This window comes from Kogia breviceps, chromosome 20 (assembly GCF_026419965.1).
Source record: "Kogia breviceps isolate mKogBre1 chromosome 20, mKogBre1 haplotype 1, whole genome shotgun sequence".
NCBI lineage: Eukaryota > Metazoa > Chordata > Mammalia > Artiodactyla > Physeteridae > Kogia > Kogia breviceps.
The window spans coordinates 21,423,177-21,449,478 of NC_081329.1; the positions used below are offsets into that span (position 1 = coordinate 21,423,177).

A 26,302-nucleotide genomic window follows, 5' to 3' on the forward strand; every position below is an offset into this window, starting at 1 on the left:
GAAACAACATGATCAGCCTCGTAGACTACACATATTAGAGAAACAAGTAACTTGGATAGAAAAACACGGGAAATTACTGAACTAAGAGCAAGTAGTGACTTAATTTTGAGTGATTCTTTTTTTGCACCTTTAGTATGCCAAAATCTCCCTCTGGTGATATAGGCATAATTAAGCCAAAAAATGAAATAAAACCCTTGAGATTCTTCACACTCCGTTTTCTCATTCTCTGCACTTCCAGGTCCTCATCGCTTTTTTCCCTTTTGCCCTTCCTTCTGTAGCACTCCTGTGTCCCTTGAAGGTTTTCTTCCCTCTTTTCGCTTCCCCTGACTCTGGCAGCTCCCAGGTTCGCGCGTTGGTGGCACTTTATCTTGTTTCTGTAAACCCTCCCGGCCGGTCATTTATCTTGTTTCTGTAAACCCTCCCGGCTGGTCACAGCCTTCCTTCTCATCTTAATTACATTCTCCCTACTTCTGCTGTCTTCCCTGAAGTCTTCCTGTTTTACTAAAGATGGTGCCCCTTAGGCCCTCGGTTTGCCATCTGCCTTTCTCTTCCTTCGACTGATGCATGCGGCACCGGAGAGCAGTCCCCACAGCCGGAAGCTGTGTCGGGTGTGCAGCTGCACTTCCGGTGGCGGGACACGCCTCCGGCTGCCATCTTGGTAGGGCGGCCGAGGGTGCCGGCTGGGCCTGAGCCCGAGCCTGCTGTCAGGAGTGGGAGGGCACCGAGTAAGAGACCTATTAAGTTTCCTGCGGAGAGAAGAGGGAAGGTCAGGATGGCTTTGGGGATGATATTAGTAACTGAATTAAGGTTTCCAGGGAAAGGCTAAACAGCTTGGCCATTAGCTGTCACCACTGATGTGATGACTCTTAATCGTGACCTTTTTTTAAACCCCCCATAATAATTTTTCTTTAATCATAGTGTCGATGTTAATGTCCCCTGAAACATCCACTTGTGACACTAGGGGCGATTGAAGAAAGCGTGTGCTTAGACAACTTCCTCCATGCCCACTAGCAGTGGCTCCTTGATAGCCGAGGATGGTTCACAGAGCCCATTCAAGCTCTGCCCTGTACCCACAACGCTAATCTGGAGCAATGCGCTGTGTGGGTGTGGTTTATGAAATACAGGCATAAATATAGGCCCAGTCTTTTTCGTGAAATGCAGTACTTATTCTTTTCCTGAAGCCTCAATATGGTTTTTAAGATTTTTTTGTGTGTGTCCTGCATGAATAACTTTGGTAATTATGACTAGAAAATCCAAAACCTCATTCATCTGGATGCTGTAAAAGAGAAAAGACAAGACTGCATAGCATAATGTTAAGAGTCCAGGCTCTGAGCTGCTTGAATGGAAATCTCAGCTTTAACACTTACCAACTTTTTGACCTTGGGTGGGTTCCTTAACCCTTAGTTAACCTCATTTGCAAACTAACTCCTATCTCAGAGCCTTGTGATAAGGGTGATTGAGTTGATACAGGTCCACACTTCCTTCTCTGAAATCCTTGGGACCAGATGTGCTTCAAAATCTTGTAGATTTTAAAAGGTAGCACAGATTCAAACCCCACGGAGAGTGGGGAGGAGGTCGTGATGGCGGCCCCGGACTCGGAAGTGCAGCCCCTGGCCACGTTCTCTGGCAGAGGACGTGGTGAAGAAGAAACCTCGCGCCACTGCTAAGGCGAGCAGCAGGAAATGCCAGCAAACCCTGGCAGAACTGGAGAGCGTGCTCAGCCACCTGGAGGGTCTCTTTGCCCGGACACTAGTACCACGAGTGCTGATCCTCCTGGGGGGCAGTGCCCTCAGTCCTGAGGAGTTCTATGAACTTGACTTGTCCCGCTTGGTCCCCAACAGCGTGGACCCGAGCCTCATCACAGCAGCTTGTTTGTGTCGCCTCTTCCGAGCCATTTTCATGGCTGATGCCTTCAGTGAGCTGCAGGTTCCTCCACTCATGGGCACCGTCGTCATGGCACAGGGTCACTGCGACTGTGGAGAAGACTGGTTTTGACCCAAGCTCAACTACAGAGTGTCCAGCCTGGACCACACATTGGCTGTGACCCTACCCTGTGTCCGACCCCCCATCCCAGCTACAGCCTGGGAGGATTACATTTGGTTCCAGGCACCAGTGACACTGAAGGGCTTCCACGAGTGAATGGGAAATGCTCATCGTGAACACGATGGCTAAATTGTCTTTCCCCCTGGTACCAAGTCACCCATCTCTTGCTTGGAGCTAGTTAATTCCTGGTGAGAGGAAGGTTCTCTCCTCCTGGCTGCCTGCCTCTGTTATAGACTTCCCCAGGGGCTGATGGTATGGCTAGGGCTATAATCATCATCACTGAACAAGCATCTCTTTGAATCAAAGGCTGATTTTCCCAGAGGGTGCTGGGTCAGGTGTTTCTTTTGGGGGTGGAAAGCAAACATGGGCCCATAGACAGACACCCCTATGGAGGGTGACCCTTTCCTGCTTTTTACTGTGGCCTTTCAGAATTTTTACTAGGGACATAATGTGGATGTGACTCGTGAACTTAAATATAAAATGAATGGATTAATGTTAAAAAACAAAACAAAACAAAACAAAACACAGTGTATAACCCACTGAACACAATACCCCCAGTGAGGTCTAAGGTAGAGCCTAGTTATTAAGCAGACTACTATTTCTCCAGTGAAACAAATAGTTATGCTAAGTGGGCGCAATGAAAATTAGTCATTTCAGGTCATGTTTTGCCACCTAGTTCATTTGCATATACGACCCTTCTCCCCCCATCACACACAACTTTAGGCTTTCTGAGCTTTTAGGTTTTGGAATTGGATTAGGGTTTGTGGATCCCTACATAGCCATTTGTAAGCACCATATTAATGTTAGTTATATGCAGAACTGAGTTCTTTTATACTTTAGGACCTTTGGCTTGTCACTATAAGAATAGTTAAATCATTGTGGTTTAAAGTGAATATGGTGGGGGTCACGTAATTATATGTATTTTTCACATATTACTATTTCATTTGGGTTTCAGGTCTACCCTTTTTTCCAACTGTAAAAGAATAAAGATTGGGCTTCCCTGGTGGTGCAGTGGTTGGGAGTCCGCCTGCCGATGCAGGGAATGCGGGTTCGTGCCCCGGTCTGGGAAGATCCCACGTGCCACGGAGTGGCTGGGCCCGTGAGCCGTGGCCGCTGAGCCTGAGCGTCCGGAGCCTGTGCTCCGCAACGGGAGAGGCCACAGCAGTGAGAGGCCTGCGTACCGCAAAAAAAAAAAAAAAAAAAAAAAAAAGAAAGAGGACAAGGTGGAGCAGAAACATGCCATGTTGGTTTTTTTTTTTTTTTTTAAATTTTTATTGGAGTGTAGTTGCTTTACAATGTTTTGTTAGTTTCTGCTGTACAGCACAGTGAATCAGCTATATGTATACATATATCCCCTCTTTTTTAGGTTTCCTTCCCATATAGGTCACCACAGAGCTTTGAGTAGAGTTCCCTGTGCTCTACAGCAGGTTCTCATTCGTTATCTGTCTTATACATAGTAGTGTATATATGTCAATCCCCATCTCCCAATTTATCCCACCCCCACCTTCCCCACTTGGTATCCATACATTTGTTCTTAACACCTGCGTCTCCCTTTGTATCCACTTTTCTAGATTCCACGTATAAGTGATATATTTGTTTTTCTCTTTCTGACTTCACTCTGTATGACAGTCTCTAGGTCTATCCACTTCTGTGCAAATGGCACTATTTCATTCCCTTTTATTGCCAAGTAATATTCCATTGTATATATGTACCACATCTTCTTTATCCATTTCTCTATTGATGGACATTTAGGTTGCTTCCACATCCTGGCTATTGTAAATAGTGCTGCAATGAACTTTGGAGTGCCTATATATATATATATATATATATATATATATATCTTTAAAATAAATTTATCCGTTTATCCATCTATTTTTGGCTGCGTTGGGTCCTCGTTTCTGTGCGCAGGCTTTCTCTAGTTGCGGCGAGCGGGCGCTACTCTTCGTCGCGGTGTGTGGGCTTCTTATTGTCGCGGCCTCTCCTGTTGCGGAGCACAGGCTCTAGGCGTGCAGGCTCAGTAGTTGTGGCTCATGGACTTAGTTGCTCCGTGGAATGTGGGATCTTCCCGGACCAGGGCTCGAACCTGTGTGCCCTGCATTGGCAGGTAGATTCTTAAGCACTGCGCCACCAGGGAAGCCCTGGAGTGCATGTATCTTTTTGAATTATGTTTTGCTCCAGGTATATGCCCAGGAGTAGGATTGCTGGGTCATAGCCATGTTCTTCTTCATTGCCATCTTCTCTTGCCTACCAGTTGGCTCCTGATTGCACAGTTTAAAAAATTTTTTTTTTGCGGTACACGGGCCTCTCACTGCTGTGGCCTCTCCCGTTGCAGAGCACAGGCTCCGGACACGCAGGCTCAGCGGCCATGGCTCACCGGCCCAGCCGCTCCGCAGCATGTGGGATTCTCCTGGACCGGGGCACGAACCCGTGTCCCCTGCGTCGGCAGGCAGACTCTCAACCACTGCGCTACCAGGGAAGCCCCGCACAGTTTTTTTTTTAAAGAACATCTCTTTCAAAGATTTCAAATTTCTGAAATATTTTCTTCTGTTTGTGACTTCTGCTTTCATTTGCCTCTACTCTTAAGCACACATTAAGAACAGCAAACCACCCTGTAAGTCTTAATCTTTTGCTCTGGTTTGCTGCCAATGAATCATTTCTAGAATATCTGATGTAGAAAAATCTTAAATTTTAAGTAACTTAAGTGTTCCTAAGATTTTAGTTTTCTTTTACAAAGCAGGGAGCCTCCTGAGCTTAGGACTGTGGGATTAGTTGTCTCGTATGAACTCATGGTTAGTATTACAATTGGCCTGAAAGTCTAGCGGTCTGGCACGTCTTATTCTGTTAAAATCCATTGAAAAATCTCTTGATGCTTATAGTAGAAAATAAGTTGACGTCTAGATTTTCATCCTCTTTTCACCTAGTACATATATTTGCCAGTCAGAGCCTGACCAAAAGGAGAATGTGGAATGTTTGAAAAAATAATGTATGCTTTTGAAAAGATAAGACAGATACTGTCAGCAGAAACTATGTACTTACTCTATGAAGGGCAAATTTAAAATTTTAGAGGAAATGTTACTATCCTGTGTCTGTAAGAAACAGACATATTGACAAAAGTAACTATATACATAGGTATTTAAGCACTTCAGGAGAATAATTTTTAGATTAATTTGCTGAAGTATATTCTGTGAAGAACTACAAATTTCATTTTTACTCATTTATAAATCAGTATAACTGATTCTCTATAGAAGTGAAGCTGATATTGGGGTTTTTAGATTTTTCGTTTTCTCTAACGTTTATCATTTATCTTTAGTCTGTCTATAAATATATTTGTGTGAGGATTTTGTTAACTGATTTCACTGCCTCCTTAAGACATACCAACGTGGCACATTAAAAGTAACTTGGAAAGTTAGATCTGAAAGGGCAGAAATCACCTTGAAGTAAGCTTTGTTTCTTTGTATAAATTTATCTCTGTTGCTGCTTCACATCATAGTGAGGTGGGATATTAATTTTAAACATGATTTTATAATTTGTGTTTGGTGATTCCTTCTAGTTCACTTTTCTCTTTTTTGTGTAATGTGAGGTGCATTAGGTCACTTGGTATGTTTTATTTTTAGTAATCTCACAGTATTTTAAATCTTTTACTCCTTTAACAAGTAGTAATCAAGGCCAGCAATCATTAAGGGTGAGGCTGTTCTGTTTCAAACTTGCTGCTCAAAAACCAAGGAGGTTAAGGAAGAAACCAAGATATCTTAGGTTTTTCTGCTTCTGTTTTCTATCTTAAGATTTAACACAGGTAGATTATTTTTTAGTTTTTAGTTTAATAAGTTTGTTTTTAACATGACATACTTATAGCATGAGTGTATGTGTGTGTGTGTGCCCACATGCACTCAGTATGACACTGACTGCAGCAACAAAAAACAGAGTAACGTGGCTAGAACATAATAGACATTTATTTCTCTCACATGAAAACTTGAAAAGTGGTCCATGGTCTGTGTGGTTGGTCCGTATTCATCAGGGACTCTATTTTGCTGCTCTGCCATCTTCAACAGGTAGCTTTTATCTTACGGTCTAAGATGGCTGTCTCAGTTCTCATCATCATATCTTCTCTGCAGCAGAAAAGAGGGATGATATGCTCCCTTTATGGGCACAGCCTAGAATTTGCAGGCATTGCTTCTGCCCACACCATGCTCAGACCTTAGAAATATAACCTTAACCAACAAGGGAGTTTGGCAAATCGTGTACCGAGCTAAAATATATTACTTTGGGACTTCCCTGGTGGCGCAGTGGTTAAAAATCTGCCTGACAATGCAGGGGACATGAGTTAGAGCCCTGGTCTGGGAAGATTCCACATGTTGCTGAGCAACTAAGCCCGTGCACCACACCTACTGAGCCTGCGCTCTAGAGCCCGTGAGCCACAACTACTGAACCTGCGTGCTGCAACTCCTGAAGCCTGCGCTCTGGAGACTGTGCTCTGCAACAAGAGAAGCCACTGCAGTGAGAAGTCCGAGCACTGCAATGAAGAGTAGCCCCCGGTCGCTGCAACTAGAGAAAGCCTGTGTGCAGCAATGAAGACCCAACGCAGCCAAAATTAAGTAAATTAAAAAAAATATATTACTTTGTAAAATGGGAAGAATAGATACTGTAGAAAACTGGCCATTGCTACTAAAGTGTGTAATGTTAAGTGCAGTGTTATGTTAACATTTGAATACTCGTCATTATCAATATTTACCAAAAGAAAAAACCTGGGAATTCCCTGGCGGTCCAGAGGGCACGGGGTTCTATCCCTGGTCAGGGAAGTAAGATCCTCGCACAGCAAAGCCAAAAAAAAAAAAAAAAAAAAAAGACCCACCTCTGTTATACAGCCATTGGGATCTAGAAATCACCAGTCTTGGGTATCCCTGAAAAATATTTCCTTACAAGTCTTCACGTGTAGAGAAGGATCTCCTAATTCTTAATTTAGGAAAGACTTTGTAAGGACAAATTGTTATTTAAAAAAAAAAAAAAACATATGGTTTAAAAACTGAATTCAGTAAAGATTAGAAAGTAAAAGTCCTTCTTCTAACTGGCTTTGAAATAAATACTTTTAGAGCTTTATTTTGTCAGTATACAAAATTGCACCTGCATCATGTTTTTGTATCTTCGACATCTTTCTGTATCAGCAATATAGATCTACCTCACTTTAAAAAATGTTATTTAACATTTATTTGGGGATTTTTTTAATTAAAAAAATTTTAAATTAGAGATTTACAGTGTTTCAGATGTATAGCAAAGTGATTCAGTTATATGTATATATTCTTTTTCAGATTCTTTTCCATTATAGGTTTTTACAAGATATTGAATATAGTACCCTGTGTTATATAGTAGGTCCTTGTTTATTTTATATACAGTAGTGTGTATCTGTTAATCTTTTTGGGGAATTTTTTTGGGGGGGGAGTTTTAAACAATGCTGTTAATATAGCTGTCACGTACTTCATTTGTGATTACATTTTTTTGTTAGTTGATTAATTATGGATTGTTCCCTGATCAAAACTAGGAGACTTATAAAGCCTCTTACTTCGTTTTGTTCTTGCCTCAGAAATCTATAGCCTGGTCTTTCAGTGTTCCTGATTTTCTTTGAGAACACATACGCTGTTAGAAGTAAGAGGGTGTTGGCACGAAAAGCAAACAGAAAAATTGAGATGGTTTACAACTGTAGGGTCCATTGTTAAATTCAGAGTGAAACATTAAAAAATCTGTTTTCTAGTTCTGGATCATTTTTTCATAATTCATGTTAATTAGAATATTAGAATTTAATGGATTAGCTTGTATGTCAGTAAAGTATTAGAAGAGTTGGTTGTTTTTTTTTTTTTTTTTTTTTGCGGTACGCGGGCCTCTCACTGCTGTGGCCTCTCCCATTGCGGAGCACAGGCTCCGGACGCGCAGGCTCACCGGCCATGGCTCACGGGCCCAGCCGCTCCGCGGCACATGGGATCTTCCCGGATCGGGGCATGAACCCGTGTCCCCTGCATCGGCAGGCGGACTCTCAACCACTGCGCCACCAGGGAAGCCCCAAGAGTTGGTATTTTTCACGTTATTTTAATGCTGTAACATTAAGGATGTGTGAAGTCACTTGCTCGTTTTTTAAAAACGTTCAGCATGACGTTCTTGGTGGAAGATGGCAGGATACTTGTGAGGCGGTGGGTGCACTGCTGGTGTTTGGCCCCTGTGCCCCTTTTTACCGTTGGCATGAGGATGAGCTCTACCACTGTTTTCAGTGCTGGTCTTAAAACCAGCTCGCTTTCCATTCTTCCCTGTCTTTACTGTGTTGCCTCTCAAATTCAAGACCCCTTATCTATCAAGGATAGAATTTTTTGAAATGGAAGCAGCAGTGCATGAGAAAGAAAGAGTGACAGGTAGAAATTGGTAAGAATTTGGAAAAGTACATAGAACAGTGGGTAGAAATGGGTATAATAGATGAGAGTTCTGGGAACTCAGGAGAATCAGGTCTTGGCTCTATCACTTTGTAGTTTTACTACAAGTTACTTAAGCTTTCTGAGCCTCAGTTTTCTCATCTATAAAATGGAGACAGAAATAGGACCTAGTTGATCTGGTTGGAGTTGGGATTAAATACTGCATGTGGTAAAATGCTTGGCAGTATTTTTTAAGTATTACACAACTCTGTGTACCCTTTATTTCTTCTCTTTATCCAGTTCATCAAAACTTTGTGAGGCCATATTCACTGGAGCAGCTTTTCTCTCTATTCTGTTATCAAGCCTGCCCTGGCCCTGGAGTGGAAGTCAGGATTAGAAATCTGGGGGTTTGGCATGTTTGTTCACTCGGCTAGGAACGCTGGAGAAGAATGATAGTTAACCTTTTGCGGGGGGGAAACAGCATTTAGATCAGTGCTAATAACTCCACATTCTCAGACTTTTGAACAATTTGCCACTCTGGTATCTATTCCTTAAATGCTTTGCTGAGCCTCATTGAATGAAAGAAAAGAAAGTAAGAGAAAGGAAAATGTGACAGACACAAAAACTTCATAGCATTTATAAACTTGGATTTTTAGTTAAAATACTAGGACTCTCTAACATGATCCTCCTCTTCTGACTTAGTCTCATACTTTCATATCCTGAAGCAACCTAAATCATGTCCCCTTTTTCCCTCCGCCTTTAGTTCTCTGCAGGTCACGAAGCGTGTCCTCACATACCACCTCCTCTCAGGAGGAGACAGATGCCAGCACCGTCACCGCACCTCACTCAGGGAGAGACTGGGCCTCAGGGAGATTGACTGCAGGAGCATCGCTGCTCAGGCTGGAGACCAGATTCGAGGGGGTTTCTGGCCCTCTGATGGTCTCTCAGGCATTTTGTCTTTCAGAGTACTTTTCCATTGTTTTGGAAAGCGCTCCTTCAGGACCAGAGTCTACGGTTTTATGGGCAGAGTTTAGTTTCAACGGAAAATCGTGAAAAATTACATTTTACATTTAGTTATACTCCAAGTCAACTAGGATGTCCTGTTAGAAGCAGGGCTCCAAGCCTTTTTAAAGAACAGTTTATCTTTCTTTTAAACAAATGGAGGTATTACAAGGGACACAGATGGAAGGCAGGTTGCCACATCAAAATAAATTAATGCATAGTTTCCTTCTTCCAAGTAACTTTCCTCTTAAAATGAGGGGTGAGAGAATGGATTAAAATGACGAAACTTTAGATTGCTGTGTTTAGTCACTTTACAATCAAGAAGCGCAGTGACGAGCCAACATTTCTAATATTTGTTTAAAAGTAGATGGCTTTAAAAGCCCTGGAGGTAGAGTATTTAATCACTTGCATGCTAGCTCCTAAGAATTAATAATTAAGCCGTTCAGCATGAAATGGACTTGGAGATGGACCACTTTGGAAAGTCTATCAAGTAGACTTCCTTTCAGTCTGATGGAAACTCTGGATGGTTACAACCTGAGTTGTTTGCTTTTATTCCTTATACCCAGAACTAGACTTTGAGGAGAAGGGTAGGACAGACACCATGGGAGGTCACTTCTGGTAGGGGCTGGAAGGGTGCTACGCCCATACCTGTGGTGTTGGCTGGGAACTCCAGGTGGAGAACACACATAGCAACTTTTTTTTTTTTTTTTTTTTTTTTTTTTTTTTTTTTTTTTTTTTTTTTTGCGGTACGCACGCCTCTCACTGCTGTGGCCTCTCCCGTTGCGGAGCACAGGCCCCGGACGCGCAGGCTCAGCGGCCACGGCTCACGGGCCCAGCCGCTCCGCGGCATGTGGGATCTTCCCGGACCGGGGCACGAACCCGCGTCCCCTGCATCGGCAGGCGGACTCTCAACCACTGCGCCACCAGGGAAGCCCTACATAGCAACTTTTGATAGTTTCCCTCCAGCCAGCTCAGGCTTTCAGTCTCAGTTCCTGCCTTGGAACTCATGACACTCGAGTGGGAAGAAGTCATCACATAAAATGCTGCATAATATTTCCAGAGCAGCATGACTGTGAAAAAATAACTGGCATTCTAAAAGCTGGCATAGTCTCCTGTAGCAACATGGGTGAACGTAGCTAGTAATTTATCGGTCATTTTTGGTTTTATTGGGTTTCCCATGGACGGAAAGCTATAAAAGTTAGGTTTTCCTTCAGTTTAAGAAAACATTCTTTGATAGTAGAGAAACTTTGGAGTAAACTTATTTTTCCTTAGCAATTTATGATGCTCACTGATGAAAGGCCAGGTGTATTTCTTTAGTAAAAATCCTACCGCATATATTGAAATGAGTAGAAAACATACAGGGAGCATGGTGACTAGCCAGCATTTTAATAATATTTGTTTTAAAAGTAGGCTGCTTTAAATGCCCTGGAGGTAGAATATTTAATCATTTGCACGCCCTGAAATGTTCCAGCCCTGGGGTCTTGAACAGGCCCTGGGTGCTGCAGTATAGGAGTCCTTTTGTTTTTCATAACCTGCTCTGTAGCAGAAGTAGGCAGACCAGCACATTTCACTGGCCTGGGCTTTTGAGGTCTCTAGATTCACACCTGCCATCCCAGTACTCTAAGCCTCAGAAGATTTCATTTTCATACCTCCCTAAGCTAAGATCTAATAAACTTCTTGTATAAAATGATGTATATCAGGTATTACTGCAGCTATTGACACAGGGTCTGTACCCATGGGGCTCAGTTGATTAGGCAAGACTGGCTGTCTTTCATTATTTAGTGGGTGTTTTAATATAGGTCATGTGAAGGCTGTCAAGCAAAGCAAGAAGGCTTTGCACAGAAACGAAGTTGAGATTTTGATAGATACAGATTATCTCCCCCGACCCCCAAACCGTTTTCTCTTTGGAAGTAGCTCCCATTATTTCAGGATCTCTACAAGTATGAATGGGGGTAGTGCCTTTTCTCAGGGAAAACCGTCATTTTACTGATGTTTTCCAGCAAGAAACAGTCTGTTAGTGATGGATATCCTGATAAGAATGGAGAACAAGTGAGAAACTGGAGATTTTTGTGCAGTTGGGGGCTGGTTTTATTTCTGGGGACATTGAGCCCATTTGTTTTTAAAAATCAAATTAACTACAAATTGTTCCCATCTTCTAGGGAATGCAGAGTAGTCGGGAGCTAGGTGCAGTGTTGATTCAGGAGCTGATATTGGCCTGGAACCACTATAATAAAGTGGTTGCTTCCAGTTTTCTTCTCCATCATTACTGTCGTTACAGTATTATTTCAAGCATCCTCAGAAAGATGGCACATCCCTAGAAAACAGTTTTTACGGATGAAGCAGTGGTCAAAGGTGTTGAGTACTAGAATATAGGACTCATAATTCCCTGAAGTGCTTTTTCCTCCACGTTCCTCTGCGGGCTCCCTCAACGAGGCTGCATTCCTGTTTCTAAGAGATTGTCAGTGCAAGTAGTAGTATACTAAGTTTAGCGTCAGTTGAACTTCAATAAGAGGAAGGCAGTAATCAGAAATATATTTTACAGTCATCTTTGCTTAGTTATCATGGAAAATATGGGCATCCCAGCAGCCTTTTATCTCTATTAAGAGGTGGCCAAGAAACCCAGGTCCATCAAGTCCAGCCTATAAGGAAAGCAGGAAGGAATGAGTAATTCATGTTTGATGTGCGGAGATGGTTGTACCGGGCGTTACCACTCAGAGAGAAGGCATCCAAACTGTAATTTTAAAATGTTAGAGGAGGAGAGGTGAAGAATCCTGAGGTTGGAATTGGATATTCCGCACTGGCATTTGTTCAGACACTAGATAAACAGATGGTTGCATCCAGATTGATTAGCTCTCTCCGCCTCTACTGACCCTCCCATAAGAATTTTTTGTCTTGTAGTGTATAGGATTGGTCCTTCTTTCATTTCTTTTGGTTTAGTACCTGTCGTTCTATCATCTTTGACCTCTGTAATGATGCCTGGGTGGTGGGGAAAAGTACCAAGTGATTCTTAGACCTCAAATTCCTGCCCATGAATGAGATGTTTGTAGTATTTTCTGTTATGGAACGTATACCGGGACAACTTGCTTCAGCATCAAACCATTTCTTTCTCTCTTCCTTTCTTTTTTTTTTTTTTTTAAAACACCTTTATTGGAGTATAATTGCTTTACAATGGTGTGTTAGTTTCTGCTGTATAACAAAGTGAATCAGCTATACATATACATATATCCCCATATCTCCTCCCTCTTGCGTCTCCCTCCCACCCTCCCTGTCCCACCCCTCTAGGTGGTCACAGCACCGAGCTGATCTCCCTGTGCTATGCGGCTGCTTCCCACTAGCTATCGGTTTTACATTTGTCAAGCCATTTCTTTTTTTATAAATTTATTTATTTTTATTTATTTATTTTTGCTGCGTTGGGTCTTCGTTTCTGTGCGAGGGCTTTCTCTAGTTGCGGCGAGCGGGGGCCACTCTTCATCGCGGTGCATGGGCCTCTCACTATCACGGCCTCTCTTGTGGCGGAGCACAGGCTCCAGACGCGCAGGCTCAGTAGCTGTGGCTCACAGGCCTAGTTGCTCCGCGGCATGTGGGATCCTCCCGGACCAGGGCTCGAACCCGTGTCCCCTTCATTGGCAGGCAGATTCTCAACCACTGTGCCACCAAGGAAGCCCTGTCAAGCCATTTCTCATCAGAGGTTTGGGGGAGCTGATTCCTGACATTTATGTCCTATGAGGTATACTTATGCTATTTGTCTAAAAACTATTCTTAATAGTTTCTGTTAGCTAGTCAAAACTTCAGAACCTTTTCCTTTCTAAAATATCAACATCTACGAAGATTAGAGCAAACTGTGAGTACTGTTCTCACCGAGTATCTCATACTGCTTTGAAGTATGGCTACCTGGCACAGATGTCTTCTTTCCCATACACTGTAAATTCCTCAGAAAGACATACCAAACTTTATTCATCTTTGTGACCTCTATAGCAGTACTTCTCAGTGTGTGTTTTATGGGCTGCCTGTATCAGTATCATTTGGGACCCTATTTAAAAACGCACATTCCAGAGGCCCAGCCTTAATTAATCAGAATATCCAGGAATGGAGACCAAGAATCTTCATTTTACACAACCGTCATGTCCTCTCTGTGAACCTTATGCTCATTAAAGTTTGGGCAGTCGTTCCTGTAGAACCTTTTTCCTATGTTCTGTGGACCAAGCAACTAGTTAGAAATGCAGAATCTCAGGCCCTACACTAGGTCAACTGAATCAGAATCTACATTTTAATAAATTGCTATGAGATAATATGCACACTCAAGTTTGGGCACACTGCTTTACAACTCCTTACAAGTAGTAAGCTCTCAGTAATTAATCACTGCCTACTGGTTCGTCGATCTCCTTCTCAGATATTCTCCTTTGGTAAAACAAAACAGCCACAACTTTCAGCTTTTCAGAAATTTTAGGGAGTGTCTCAGAAGAATTATTCTATTATTTTCAATAAAGAATTATAGTGAGAGTTCACTGTGTCACTAGTTTAAGCACAGACTTAGTGATCTCCTCCTAAATAAATGCAGAAGTGCCTCATAAAATACAATCACAGATCTGTTTCTCATAGGAAAGGGGCTAATCCTCTGCGTGTGTGAGATTCACTCTGGGCCTGGCTCAAAGGCCTCTGCTCCCAGATCAAGTGAAGTCTTCCCAACAGGCCCCCCATGGCCCTTGGCAGTGAGGAGCTTTCAAGGCCACAACCTCATCTCAGTGGGAGTAAGCATAATTGAATATTGCTTTGTATGTTCTTTTAAAACTAGAAAACCTTTCTGTGGATGTGGTAACTTGTTACATCAGTGTTTGCCACATGTGTCTGAACAGGAAAATTATCTGTGCTGCTTCTTCAAAGTTCAGACACCTAAGCCTCATTCCAGATCAACTGGGTCAATTTCTGGGGGAGAATCCTAGCAACCTATTTTTTAAGACACCCTGGACATCTTTGTAATCAGGCATATTTGAGAAACTGAATTACCTGATCTTGCCCTCAGCAGATTACCTTTGTGATTATATTTTTTGTTGTCCCTTATGTTTCCTTGAACATATATTGTCCCAAGAGCAGTAAAGAAGGCAGCTCGGGATTGCCAGTTTAGAACTGAAATATGTATAACTAAGTACTGCATAATACTGTTTTTCAAGGACTTAAACATTAATGTTATTTCATACTAATGTTCCTTTGAAAATGTTATAAAAATGGCAAGTGTTTTGAAGATCTAAGATGGTGAAATGATGAAGCACCATAAAATACTTGAGGGGTAGATGTGTGTGCATGGGGCTTGCTAAACGTGTGATTTGTCGTCTCTTATCTCAGAACTCCTTTGCATTTAACTCTTTTTTTTTTTTTTGCGGTACGCGGGCCTCTCACTGTTGTGGCCTCTCCCGTTGGGAAGCACAGGCTCCGGACGCGCAGGCGCAGCGGCCATGGCTCACGGGCCCAGCCGCTCCGCGGCATGTGGGATCCTCCCGGACCGGGGCACGAACCCGCGTCCCCTGCATCGGCAGGCGGACTCCCAACCACTGCGCCACCTGGGAAGCCCTGCATTTAACTCTTGAATGTGCTTTAACCTAAGATAAACTTTTGTTATTATTACTATATTATTTAGAGAAATGACTTATACTTTCTTTTTCTTATAATTGTTCATGTGCTATCCTTTCTGAATTTTGCAGAAGAAAGCTGGTTCTTTCCTCTTGGAAAGGAACAAATTGTGTTGACCTCTAATTTAGGATTAGAGTAATTCTGGGTCTTGAGCATTAAAACAAAAATAAATTATCAAATACTTAATGGTACTCTCTTAGAAGTCACTGAATTTATTGGTTTGTGTAAATCCACTATTCGATAATGTTACTTAATTTGGGATCTCATTCTTATACTCTATAAATCACTTCATGGGTTTAAATTATTGTTGTTGATGGATAGATAGAAAAGGAGCCTTCTTCTCTTACAGTTAGGATCCTGACCATTCCTGTGAGATAATTTAAATACTATCCAGTTGTGGTTTTCCCCAAGTGAGTGTGTCATCTGTAAATGTCAGATCCAGAAGGAAACTTTGATCCCTAACCTTAGGAAATTTAGATCCCTAATTCAAGACTATAGTGATAGGTGAATGAGGTAAGGTGGGTGCCTACTTTCAAGGAATTTATAGTTTAATTGGAAAGGACTTAACTAAAGCCTGTGAAACAAATACAGACAGAATAAGGCATATGACCTTGTTACAAACAGTGCAATAGGAGTTCAGCAAAGAAGGAAGGAAATAATGAAGCAGGCACGGAATGCTACTGCTTTGGAGAAGGAAGGAGACTTGATTGATTTGGGCTTCTAAGTCCAGAAGTGAGCCTTCTACCCAAGTAAAGAATAACTGTAAAAGAAGAAGAGGCTTTTAGTCAGGAACAAGCAGGGTATGATGGATGTTAAGACTGACTTAGTAGAGCCCAGGGAAGAAATGTTGCAGAAAAGGAAGGAATCATAATTATGAATAACTGAAGGCCAGAGGCTTGGGAATTTTGTTTTCATGTAGTTGGAAGAAAACTGATGCATGTTATTAGCAGTGCTGATTGTGAGGTTAGAAAAACAGAAATTTTGTTTATGTCTTTATTCATTTCCAAAACCAAATGTGTGTGTATATGTATCTGATATTCTGTTTTTAACATCTTTGAGCCATAAGATGGCATTGCAAATAAAATTTAAAATTTCTGATAGTTTTAAATTTTATTATGTTCTGATGAATGGGACTCTAGCACAGATTAAGACATTTGGAGGGAAAAAAATGGTGCTTGTGTCAGCCTTTGCAGGGTCATCTGAGAGCTATGGGGCCAATTGTCTAAGCACTGCTTACGCTTGGATAGTGTCAAAGGGATGAGGTTCCCTGGTTTCCTAGTACCTGGGACACATTTCACTTAGCAAAAAAGTGTATTGCATGTGATGTGTAGTGTTAACTACACTGAAAAGGTTTTAAGTCATTGGCATATTGTAGCTCAGTGTTTTTTAGTTTTCTGATGACATTTTATATTCTACTGTATAGAATGTATACATTAGGAGTGCCTTTCACGAGGTTCCAAATAAGTTATCCTTTAATGGCTGAGATGTGGCCGTTTGGAAGAATGAGTGAGAAGTTTTGGCACCACAGGACAGCACGATCTGGAAAGTTGCTTGTACCTTTATTTGGTCTTGTTAGAACACAGACTCTGGCACGGTGAAAACTGTTTTTTTGGCTGTGCGTATTTCAGCCTGTGTCCTGCCCAGAGCCTGGACGGCACACCAGGTTCCAGGGAGATCACTGACAGGTCAGGTCATGTCCACTAGGGAAGATCCTTCACATGCCCCCAGGTTCTGACAATTTTGAGAATTCTTCCTTAGTTGGAGAAGAACAGTTTTGGAACCTGCCTGAGCTGTTTGAAATTCACAAAATGGAAAATATAGAGCTGGTTTCTGGAGAGAGTACTGTTTTGTGTTCTTTACAGATATGTCGTATTATAAATGCGTATTTTCATTCACATGTTAAACCTTGAAAAGGAACTCTTAAGAAGTTCCTGAAAGGCAGTGGAGGTGGTGTGGGCAACAGCATTTCACTCTGGAGATTCAGTATTAATAATGGAATATTTGTGTCTTAAGCGGTGTGTGCAGTTCAGTGGTCATGTTTTTTCCTTAATAATTATTGTTGAAAAACTGTTTTATGGGTGATTTTTCAAAGTATCTTTGGCTAAATGAAGTCCTAAGTTTTGGACTTGAATAATTTCATTCTTTAGGGTTCATTTTGCCCTGCCAGCTAAAAGTATTACCTGATAGCAGTTGAAGGGTTATATTTACTTATTTAACAAAAACTTATATAATGCTCACTGTGTGCCAGGTGCTCTTCTGTATGCTTTACAGGGATTCACGTATTTAGTCTTCTTTGCAACCCTATGGCGTAGGTTTTATTCTATCCCCCATTTTACCAGTGAGGATACTGAGGCTCCAATTAGTTACTGTGTTGTTCAAGACCATTTAGCTAATAGGTGTGTCAACTGGGGGTTCAAATGCAGGCAGTCTGCCTGCAGAGTTTGTGGGCTTTAAACACTGTGCTCTACTAAGTCGCTCTTACTCAGGAAGGAAAAAACCAATACAGATAGATTCAGTCATGACTGTTTTGCTGTCAGTTCATCAGATTCTTTGATCTATCAGTAACTCTGGAGCCCATTTACCTTGTTTTGTGCTAACAATTCTGCTGAATTCTTTAAATTTGTGGCTTAAGATGATATTCTCCTTTATTACTGTAAATAAAAACACAATTTTAAAAATACATTTGTAAAAACAATGAAATATATCTTCCAAGGGCTTGATTGAGAGGTTCTCAATGGCAAGAACTAGGTCTTCTTGACTGATGTCCTTTGACCCCAGTATGCTTTCGCCAAAAGCCTTTCTTTTCCTTTCACTATACCTTTGGAGTTGGGATGGAACCTGGAGATGAACTATTCCACGCCTTCCTTTTATAAATTAGCAAACTGAGGCTCAGAGAGTTCATGCCCAAGCCCTCAACAGCTAGTTCTGAAGCAGAAATGTGACTTAAATTACTTCGCTCAATTTAGTGGTCTTTTCCTTCCATTATAGAAATTGAAAAGTTACAGTGCTGTGAGAACCCAGATAAAATATCTAATAAACTTGGAAACATTTTAGATCCATTTGGAAAGCATATATTATACTTTTAGTAATCTCAGTTATTTCTCAACCTCAAACCTCATCATTTCTCTTCTGACATTTGTTGTATCTTTCAGTACTTCCAGCCAACACATACAGTCCTGCTTGTAAGCCATGCCAAGTGTTCTGAGCCCAGCATCCCTTTACATAATTATACATACACATAAGTAATATATAAGCTTTATAGTGACTTGATTGAAATGACTGCACAAATGGGAAATAGATATGATTATAGGTGGTTATCAAATCAAACAAATTTGTATCACTAGAGAGGTAGTTCCTGTAGTAGGCTGGGAGATTATAAGTCATAGCCTAAGTATATAGAATGTATTCTGGAATTGAAAATTCCTACCATTGGAAAAGCTAGGAGGTGATCCAAACTGAACATTGAAGTTTGCTCTTTTACTGGAAGAATGTGTTATAAGCACTGGGCTTTGCAGTAAACTAACTAGTTTATAAATTAGAGGAGGTAGCCAACCTAAAGTAGATTGTATTTTAAAAATTTGTATTTCAGTCATGTGGCATTTTAAATGCAAACAGATATTGGCTGAAATTCTCATGTAGAAATAGGTTTAGAAAAGTGGGTGGTTCTTAAATAAGTTCACCTAAAGCCCTGTTAATACAACATATAGCCTGCATATAATATATATCTGTGCTCTGTGGAAGTCTCTGTGACCCTCCCAAGTTTTTCACCTGGTAGTAGTTTAAAATATTTTAAATTTATACATTTGTAATTTTTATTTTCTATATCATATGAGATGAATTTCAAATGAGGTATGGATAATAAAATAGACTATAACTAAGATATGTAGTACAATAAAAGGTAGTGATTAAACAAATCAGGAAAATTATAAGTTGAGTAAAATACACTCTTTTTTAAGAAAGTCACATTTGTTTCATTCTAATGTCTTTTACAATACGGAATCTTATCAGTTAAAAATTTAATAGGAAAAAGACCAGTCTTCTCCTGATAGTACTTTCAAATAGAAATGCATGTGAATCCATAACCATATAGTTTCACTGGCTAGTTTTTTTTTTTTTTTTTTTTTTCCCTCTGTACGCGGGCCTCTCACTGTTGTGGCCTCTCCCGTTGCGGAGCACAGGCTCCGGAGGCGCAGGCGCAGCGGCCATGGCTCACGGGCCCAGCCGCTCCGCGGCACGTGGGATCCTCCCGGACCAGGGCACGAACCCGTGTCCCCTGCATCGGCAGGCGGACTCTCAACCACTGCGCCACCAGGGAAGCCCTCACTGGCTAGTTTTTGATGTAAGTCTCTCGACTGATGTTTATATAATTATTTATGTCAAAATTTTAAAAAATACACACTTAAATTTGTTTAAACTTACTTTTAGATAATTGTAGGTTCACATACAGTTATAAGAAGTAATACAGAGAGATCCTGTGTGCCCTTTGCCTGGTTTTCCCTAATGATAACATCTTACAAAACTGTAGCACCATATCACAGCCAAGAAATTGACAGTGATACAATCCACTCATTTTATTTAGATTTCCCCAGTTTTACATGTACGTGTTTTGTTCTATGCAGTTTTATCCCACGTGTATGTTTGTGTATCCACCACCACAGTTAAGATACTGTAATTGCCTTTATAATATACACCTTCCTCCTCACCCCTCACTCCCTCTTTGTCTCTGACTTCCACAGATTCATCAGTTTTCCATCTCTAGAATTCTGTCATTTCAAGAATGTTAAATGAATGGGACCGTGTAATATGTAACCTTTAGGAATTGCTGGGTTTTTTTTGTTGTTGTTGTTGTTTTTTACTAAACATAATTCCCTTGAGTTTCATCCAGCTTATTTGTGTTAACAGTTTTTTATTGCTGAGTGGTATTCCATAGATACTGGTATACCACAGTTTGTCTAACCATTCCCCCATTGGACGACATCTGGCTTATTTCCGGTTCTTGGCTATTACGAATGAACCATCTTTGAATGCTTCTGTACAGGTTTTTTTTGTGTGAACATAAGTTTTTCTCTGGGATAATTGCCCAAGGGTGCAATTACTAGGTTATATGGTAATTGCACCTTTAGTTGGGAAAGAACTTCAAACGATAATATTTTCTAAGGTGGTTGTACCTTTTTACATTCCCACCAGCAGCGTGAATGAGAGATTCGGTTTCCTCACATCCTCACCAGCACGGTATTGTCATTATTTTTATGTCCTATGGGATGATACAGTCTGATATGAATATTAATCAAATGGATAATTTAATGAGTTATGGACATTAATCAACGTATAAGGTAGCTAACATTATCTCCAGTAAAAAGTAGTAATTAAATAGATCAAATGTTATGAAATTGAATAAAATGTACTTCTAATATACTTTGTATATTAATACTTAATCAAGAAGTTAGCTCCTACTTTTAATTTTACCATTAAAGTAAGTAGGAAGAAGGCAGGTGTTACTATGTCCAAGTTTAAAGATTTTAGAGACCGATGATTTGCCTAATACCACTTCACAATTTGTTAACATTCTTTTTCCTTATTCGTTTTCCTTTTCCTTACTACTTTTCTTTGATAGGAATGCTTGAACTTATCAGACTTGATATTTTTTTAAATCTCAGAAATAGAATGAAAAGAGAACTTCCTGATGTGATGAAAGTTAAACAAGAAAGAAAGGAAGGAGAAAAGGAGTCTAGGAGGATGCATGGATAGCAGGAGGCTGGGCTGCTGGTCAGAATGGGATGTACTCATGGCCTTCTAAATAGCCACACTATTGGGGTTCATAATTTGGACAGTACTTCTAGTTTAACTTGTTAGTTCCTTTTGCTCCGTAAACGTATTTTTATTTTCTCTCTTGTCTACTTTAAGCCTGTGTATAACAGTTGTGTGATAGTACTGTCAGTTGCAGCCTCTCTTAGAGTCGCCTTTGGAGCAAGAAAATACGTTTCCTTTTTGATTGTTGTAAGCCACCTTAATTAATATAGGTAGCATTTTCTGAGCCCTTACTGTGAACCAGGCACTGAACTCTTTAGCTTATTTAATCATTGTGACAACTCTGGGTAAAGAATTACCCCCGAATTTAGCAGCTTAAAGAATGAACATTTATTATTTCAGTTTCTATGGGTTAAGAATTTAGGATGCTTAGCTAGGTGCATCTAGTTCAGGATCTCTCATGAGGGTGGACTCGAAACATTTTTTTCCCCTGTGCTATACAGTAGGTCCTTGTCGGTTATCTATTCTAAATATGCTAGTGTGTACATGTCCCAGACTCCCAATCTGTCCCCCCCCCCCCCCCACCCTTTCCCCCTGGTAACCATAAGTTCGTTCTCTAAGTCTGTGAGTTTGTTTTGTAAGTTCATTTGTATCATTTTTTTTAAGGTTCTGCACATAAGCGATATCATACGGTATTTGTCTTTCTCTGTCTGACTTCGCTTAGTATGATAATCTCCATGTCCATCCATGTTGCTGCAAATGGCATTATTTCATTCTTTTTAATGGCTGAGTAATATTCCATTGTATATATGTACCACATCTTCTTTATCCATTCATCTGTCGATGGACATTTAGGTTGCCTCCATGTCTTGGTGATTGTAAACAGTGAACAGTGAACATTGGGGTGCATGTATCCTTTTGAACCATGGTTTTCTCTGGATATATACTGTGTATATAGTGGTTGTACCAATTTATGTTCCCACCAACAGTGTAGGAGGGTTCCCTTTTCTCCACATCTCCCGCGTTTATTGTTTGTAGACTTTTTGATGATGGCCATTCTGACTGGTGTGAGGTGATAATCTCATTGTAGTTTTGATTTGCATTTCTCTAATACTTAGCAATCTTGAGCATCTTTTCACGTGCCTCCTGGCCATCTATATGTCTTCTTTGGAGAAATGTCTGTTTAGGCCTTCTGCCCATTTTTTGATTGGGTTCTTTGTTTGTTTGTTTGTTTTTTGATATTGAGCTGCATGAGCTGTTTGCAAATTTTGGATATTAATCCCTCGTCAGTCCCATCCTTTGCAAATATTTTCTCCCATTCTGTGGATTGTCTTTTCATTTTGTTTATGGTTTCCTTTGCTGTGCAAAAGCTTTTGAGTTTAATTAGGTCCCATTTGTTTATTTTTGTCTTTATTTCCATTATCCTAGGAGATGGATCAAAAAAGATTTTGTTGTGATTTATGTCAAAGAGCGTTCTGCCTATGTTTTCTTCTGATAGTTTTATAGGATCTGGTCCTTACATTTAGGTCTTTAATCCATTTTGAGTTTATTTTTGTGTATGCTGTTAAAGAATGTTCTAATTTCTTTCTTTTACATGTAGCTGTCCAGTTTTCCCAGCACCATTTACTGAAGAGACTGTCTTTTCTCCATTGTATAGTCTTGCCTCCTTTGTTGTAGATTAATTGACCCTATGTGCATGGGTTTATTTCTGGGCTTGCTATCCTGTTGCACTGATCTATATGTCAGTTTTTATGCCAGTACCATACTCGAATGTAGCTTTGTAGTATAGTCTGAAGTCAGGGAGCCTGATTCCTCCAGATCCGTTTTTCTTTCTCAAGATTGCTTTGCCTAATCAGGGTCTTCTATATCTCCATTACAAATTTTAAGAATTTTTTTTGTTCTAGTTTTGTTAAAAAAAATATGCCATAGTAATTTGATAGGGATTGCATTGACTTTGTAGATTGCCTTGGGTAGTATAGTCATTTTGACAATATTGATTCTTCGAATCCAAGAACATGGTATATCTTTCCATCTGTTTGTATCATCATCTTTTTCTTTTCATCAGCATCTTATAGTTTTCAGTGTATAGGTCTTTTGCCTCCTTAGGTAAATTTATTCCGAGGTCTTTTATTCTTTTTGATGTTCTGGTAAAGGGAATTGTTTCTTTAATTTCTCTTTCTGAACTTTCATTGTTAGTGTATAAAAATGCAGTAGATTTCTGTGTATTAATTTTGTATCCTGCAACTTTACTGAATTCATTGATGAGCTCTAATAGTTTTCTGGTAGCATCTTTAGAATTTTCTATGTATAGTATCATGTCATCTGCAGACAATGACAGTTTTACTTCTTCTTTTCCAATTTGGATTCCTTTTATTTTTCTTTTCTGACTGCCATGGCTAGGACTTCCAAAACTATGTTGAATAAAAGTGGCAAGAGTGGACATCCTTGTCTTGTTCCTGATCTTAGAGGAAATACTTTCAGCTTTTCACTGTTGAGCATGATGTTAGCTGTGGGTTTGTCATATATGGCCTTTATTATGTTGAGGTATGTTCCCTCTGTGCCCACTTTCTGGAGAGTTTTTATCATAAATGGGTGTTGAATTTTGTCAAAAGCCTTTTCTGCATCTATTGAGATGATCATATGGTTTTTATTCTTCAATTTGTTGATGTGGTGTATCACACTGATTGATTTGCAGACAATGAAAAATCCTTGCACCACTGGGATAAATCCTACTTGACCGTGGTGTATGCTCCTTTTAGCGTGCTGTTGGATTTGGTTTGCTAGTATTTTGTTGAGGATTTTTGGATCTGTGTTCATCAGTGATGTTGGCCTGTAATTTTCTTTTTTTTGTGGTATCTTTGTCTGGTTTTGGTATCAGGGTGATGGTGGCCTCAGAATGAGTTTGGGGGAGAGTTACTTCCTCTGCAAGTTTTTGGAAGAGTTCGATCCAGAAGGATAGGTGTTAACACTTTTCTAAATGTTTGATAGAATTCACCTGTGAAATGATCAGGTCCTGGACTTCTGTTCGTTGGAAGTTTTAAAATCACAGTTTCAATTTTAGTATTTGTGATTGGTCTGTTCATGTTCTCTAGTTCTTCCTGGTTCAGTCTTGGGAGATTGTACCTTTCTAAGAATTTGTCCATTTCTTCTAGGTAGTCCACTTTATTGGCATATAGTTGCTTATAGTAGTCTCTTATAATCCTTTGTATTTCTGTGGTGTCTGTTGTAACTTCTCCTTTTTCATTTCTCATTTTACTGATTTGAGCCCTCTTCCCACCCTGACCTTACACCTAGAGCAACAAGAGAAAGAACAACAAACAAAACCCAAAGTTAGTAGAAGGAAAGAAATCATAAAAATCAGAGCAGAAATAAATGAAACAGAAACAAAGAAAACAGTAGAAAAGTTCAATGAAGCTAAAAGCTGGTTCTTTGAAAAGATAAACAAAATTGATAAACCTCAAGACATTTTTAGCTGGGGCTGCAGTCATCTGAAGACTTGGTTAGGGCTGGAAAATCTGCTTCCAAGACGACTTGCTTGTGTAGCTTTTGATTTTTTTTTTTTTTTTTTTTTTTGTGGTATGCGGGCCTCTCACTGTTGTGGCCTCTCCCGTTGCGGAGCACAGGCTCCGGACGCGCAGGCTCAGCGGCCATGGCTCACGGGCCCAGCCGCTCCGCGGCATGTGGGATCTTCCCAGACCGGGGCACAAACCCGTGTCCCCTGCATTGGCAGGCGGATTCTCAACCACTGCGCCACCAGGGAAGCCCTGCTTGTGTAGCTTTTGGTCCATCATCATGTAGTCCTCCCCATAGAGCTTCTTGGATATCCTCATGACATGGTACCTGGCTTCACCCATAGTGAATGATTCAAGAGAGTTTTCTACTGAAGAAGTCACAGTGCCGTTTTTAATTTATTTAGTTTGGGCTGTGTTGGGTCCTTGTCTCTGTGCGAGGGCTCTCTCTAGTTGCGGCAAGCGGGGGCCACTCTTCATTGCGGTGCACGGGCCTCTCACTGTTGCGGCCTCTCTTGTTGTGGAGCATAGGCTCCAGACGCACAGGCTCAGCAGTTGTGGCTCACGGGCCTAGTTGCTCCGTGACATGTGGGATCTTCCCAGACCAGGGCTCGAACCCGTGTCCCCTGCATTGGCAGGCAGACTCTCAACCACTGTGCCACCAGGGAAGCCCACAGTGCCTTTTTTTTAACCCAGTTGCTGGACATCACACACTGTGTGTGACTTTGGCCATATTCTGTTCATTAGAAGTGAGTCGCTAAGTGAAGCCCATGCTGAAGGGGAAAGGAATTAAGTTCTATGTTACGCATGGAGGAGTGTCAGAGATTCTGTGGACATAATTTAAAAGTGCCACACCTGGGTTAACCAGTATTGTCTTGATTTTCCAGATGAGGAAACTTGTGAATGGAGAAGTTAAGTGACTGGTCCAAGGTGCATAGCTAGTTGGAGAGGTAGGGTTTAAATCTCAGCAGCCTGGCTCCATGTGACTCTTTTTCTTTGTCTCTCTTTTTTCATTTTGTTTTTACTATGTATGCTTTACTGCCTTGAGTACTTCATCTCTTGAGTACACATTAAAAAGTCACAGTGACTTCACTTCTTCATACTCATTCACATCTGGATATTTATGGGTTACTTGCCTCTTTTATGCCTCACTCTCTAGTCCTGTGACTTAATACTTAGGTTCATACATTTAGTTCATTCTGCGGATATTTAGCATCTACTCCTAAGTCCTGGGATGCTCACCACGGTCGTGTGGGGAAGAACTTTGATTTTGAAGGTGTACTGACCTAGCAGCAAAGAATTTCAAGGTGTATCTTGGGAAGTTTCCCATGACTAAACATTGGAAAACAAACATTTTCCCCATAACCTTTTAGTTTTGCAGTTCTCACACCTTCTGTAGCTGTTAGAACTATGGTGCATTGTGGGTGGTTATTTAGAATGCATTGTGAGCTAAAGTTGACAGTGGGATCAGCTTCCTCAGATGGAGTTTGTCCACTACTGATATCAAAAGCAATAAATGCGTTAGACCCCTGGGCAGTGTTAGGACCATAATGTTGCCCCTGCTAGTTTTTTCCAGTACTTTAAGTGACTGTGAAGAGCCCTGTGCTCTCTGGGATAGTTTTCCTGTGCAGTTTGGGAGGAGTAAAATGAAGTAAAAAAAATTTTTTTTCCCCAAGAGATCTGCTCTGTAAAATGACAATCACAGTCACCCAAACTATGCCGAAAGAGAAAGGGAGGTCTTAGAATTTTGATAATATTTCTGTATATTCTTGTCTTATATATGTCATTTTGTTAGGCCATGGAATAGTCTGTATTATGGGTAGCCCAAGGGATCTTTTTGACATACAATTTTAGGGTACACTATAGGATTAAAAAACCCTAAGGGTGGGCTTCCCTGGTGGCGCAGTGGTTGAGAATCCGCCTGCCGATGCAGGGGACACGGGTTCGTGCCCCGGTCCGGGAAGATCCCACATGCCGCAGAGCGGC

The 26,302-nt window shown here is 40.9% G+C and overlaps 1 protein-coding gene and 1 pseudogene across 12 annotated transcripts in view; both read left to right on the forward strand.

The window, feature by feature from the left end:
• LOC131747500 (MAD2L1-binding protein-like) overlaps window positions 1–2,139 on the forward strand; it is a 28,847-nt pseudogene extending 26,708 nt beyond the window's left edge.
• Window positions 1–26,302, forward strand: part of RBPMS (RNA binding protein, mRNA processing factor) — a 195,134-nt gene that overhangs the window by 46,244 nt on the left and 122,588 nt on the right. The window lies entirely within an intron of this gene.